The 3,459-nt window shown below is 44.9% G+C and overlaps 1 long non-coding RNA gene across 1 annotated transcript in view; it reads left to right on the plus strand.

Annotated features, from left to right (window-relative positions):
- The first annotated feature begins 1,093 nt into the window (after positions 1-1,093).
- Positions 1,094-3,459, plus strand: part of LOC103456959 (uncharacterized) — a 12,207-nt gene continuing 9,841 nt past the window's right edge. The window contains exon 1 of the long non-coding RNA XR_001776014.1: positions 1,094-2,236. This is a non-coding gene — a long non-coding RNA (uncharacterized LOC103456959). The remainder of the gene's footprint in view (positions 2,237-3,459) is intronic.

Consider the following 3,459-nt stretch of genomic DNA (forward strand, 5'->3'; position numbering starts at 1 on the left):
CCGGTCCGAAACCCAGAGAGACGGCTGGTCCGGTACGAAACCCAGAGAGACGGCTGGTCCGGTCCGAAGCCGGGCCGATCGGGTCGACCAGAATCTGATCCTGCAGTATTTGCTGCATGGAGACACCAGAGGGACACAGAATCACCATCCAGTTATAAATGTTCCTCTCAGAGCTCAGAGACTCTGAGTCTGAATGAGGTCAGAGGTCAGAGGGCGACACAAGCAGACAGGAGGTCAGAGGTCAGAGCTGGAGATCATTTTCTGTTTGAAAGTAAAAATCTGTTCTCTGGAGCTCCGACCCGCCGGAGACGGCAGGACAACGATTCCTGCTGGGAGAGACAGAGACACTCTGACAGCTGTCCTCAGTCCAACATGGTGTCTCTCTGCTGCGCCCCCTGCTGGAGGAACCAGGCGTTTCGCCGCTGATCAGAGGAAACATTAAAAGTCTTTGATGTTCGTTTTTGTTTCTTATTTTATAAATTAAGTAAATTAGAAAATATTTCTAAATACTTTAATCTTTAATTGAAGGTAATTAATATTTCTAAATATGATTCTCATTAATATAAATTAGCAAAAATTACATTTCAGTTTTATATTTTTATTCTCATAACACTTTTAATAAATATTTTATTTAAATCATAATATCTAAAACATTTTCATATATTGTATAAAATTTCAATTATATTTAAATTTGACATTAATAAATTGACTTTATTTTCCCTCAGTATTTTAAAGTGTTTTTGGATGTTTTCTCAGCAGGTTGTATGTTTTATTTTTATGTAAAACTCCATCACTTCGTCAAACTTTGGAAAAACTCCAGTTGGTTTCGTCTCTTTACATTATTTCATTGGATCCTTTACAATATTTTCACTTCCATTTATTAGTTTTTTAATTTCCTTTATTTTTTGCTAAATTCCCAGTTTTTCCATGTAAACTGATTTTCCTGCGGCTCATTTGTCCCTCGTGTCTCCGTGTGTCCAGGTGTCCATCGGGAAAATGTACGAGGCTCAGCGGACGGTGGTGGACGCGCCGTGACGAGAAGTGCATTGTGGGAGATGTAGGCCTGATGTTTCAAAGTGTAGTTTGTTTTTGCTGAAACATCAGAGCGGCTGGACGTGAAACCAACTGAAGCTGATCCACGCTTCGTTTTTATCGAGTCCGTCCTGCAGGACACGAGGACGGACAGCGGTCAGACATTCTCCTCTGTGACGATAACTGTTGGTTTTTACAGTGCAGGACTTTTGGTTTCATCTCTAAATTGAATCAAAATGCTTATTTTTTAGTGTAAACTGATCTGCAGGCTCCTTCACCTTAAGCCCCGCCCCCAGAGGAGTTGCCATGGCAACAGATGGTTGTATTGGGATCGGTTCTGGTCGTGATCAGATCGTCTCTGAGCTTCTTCCTGCTTCAGACGTGAAATTAAAAGTTTCTCTAAAACAGTTTAAGTTTCTTTATTCCGTCGGTTTCGTCTCTTTTCTGACTCGTTTTTATCTCGTTTATTTTTTATTTTCTCAGTTTTAAGTTTTGTTAATGTTGGCAGCTCTGAGTCCAAAAGCCTGAAGCCATGAAGGGAACCGGGTCGGTCCGGTTCACCAGAGGATCAGTTTAAACCTGAGACCTGAGCAGAAACGGTCAGCAGACCTTCATCTTCATCAGTCCCACCAGGACAGACTGGGTCTCTGCGATGCGTTCAGGGATACCTGGACACCAGAGCTGCTCTGCGATGCGTTCAGGGACACCTGGACACCAGAGCTGCTCTGCGATGCGTTCAGGGACANCTGGACACCAGAGCTGCTCTGCGATGCGTTCAGGGACACCTGGACACCAGAGCTGCTCTGTGATGCATTCACACTGTTGCTAATGTGCTAGCAGTGGAGCTAATGTTTATTTAGCGCTTAGCTAGCTGAAAACATTTAGCTTCACCTCAGTTAATTTTCTGAATAAATTCTTAAGTTCTAATTTTTCAGGCTGTTTTATAAATTTCAGTTGAATTGAAGTTTTGTTTGTCTACTGATCCAAGTTAGTTCGCTGTTTCTGTTCATGCTCTTATTTTGAAGTCTGTTTCCTGTGCTCGCTTCTCTTGTTTTGTTTTAAAGAAACTATTGATAAAGTTTCTAATCCAGATGAATGCGACACTTCCAGGAGCGACCACCAGGCGGTGCTGGTAGCTGCTTCTCCTGACGCCGCCCAGGTGTTGGTGGAGCAGGTAAAGCAGGTGGTGGAGCAGGTGAAGCAGGTGAGTGGCCCCTCGGGCCCCTCGGGCCTCCGGCTGCTATTCTTAGATCCGTTTGTTGGTTCAAACACAGATCTTGTTGCTCAACACCTGCTGGACCTTCTGCGCATGCTCAGTACAGGACGGACTTCAGACCCGGTTCTGACCCACTTCTGATGAGCCTGTTGACCGTTTTCACTCCTTATTGATCCACCTTTTGATCGATATGCTTCCCATGATGCATCACTCTGCTGAAACATCAGGATCCACATTCATGTTGGATGTTCATAGAACAGTTTCCATTTATGTTGGAGTCAAAATATTATAAACAAACCGTCCAGAACCCAGAACTGGATGATGATTGGTTCCCTTACAGCCCATGATGATGACGTCAGTTGGTCTGGATGAAGGTGAAGCGTTTCTCATCGGCAGCTGAAGTGATGCTAGTGAACAGTTAGCATCACGGATACCTCAGAGAAGCAGGAAGTGGACTACAGCGCAGGGCATTCTGGGTAAATCCAACCAATGCTAACGTGTTAGCCTAGCGCTAGCAGCAGAAATGGCTCCTGGTCTTTAGCCTAAAGAGAAATCCTCCAACTGCAGCACATTGCATTCTGGGTAAATCCAACCAAAGCTAACCTGTTAGCCTAGCGCTAGCAGCAGAAATGGCTCCTGGTCTTTAGCCTAAAGAGAAATCCTCCAACCGCTAAAAGAAGAAGGAAGTTGCTCTCAGTGTCTTCAGAGGTTTTTGTGTCGTTTCCTTCAGTGGTTCTTGGTGCAGCGCCCCCACAGGCCAGGAGGGGAACAGGCTGGTTTGACTCAGAGCAGCTGGAGGTGGAGCAGATGTTCTGGTTCCAGTAGAACCGGGTCGACCGGACCGTCAGGATATCAGAATTAATCTTTTAACATCCTTAATAAAATAAAATCCATCTCTCAGACTTTAATTCTCCTTCAGGATTCGACCAACAGAATGAATCAGTTTTAGTTTCAGGCTACAGGAACCGAAACAGCAGCTGGTTTATTTCTAGAACATCGATTCAACCAGAAAGACGCGGCGGCTTGTTGACCGATCAAACATGGGAGGTCAGGTTTACCAACATGAGGCGCCTCTGGACTTTGGTCTGAGCGTGCAGACAGCTGGACAGGCTGTAAACACGGCCAGCTGAGGGAAACCAGCTGCTCTGCAGAGACCAGGTGGCCTTCATGTTCCTCCTTCATGTTCCTCCTTCATGTTCCTCCTTCATGTT

Source organism: Poecilia reticulata, linkage group LG20, assembly GCF_000633615.1.
Source record: "Poecilia reticulata strain Guanapo linkage group LG20, Guppy_female_1.0+MT, whole genome shotgun sequence".
NCBI lineage: Eukaryota > Metazoa > Chordata > Actinopteri > Cyprinodontiformes > Poeciliidae > Poecilia > Poecilia reticulata.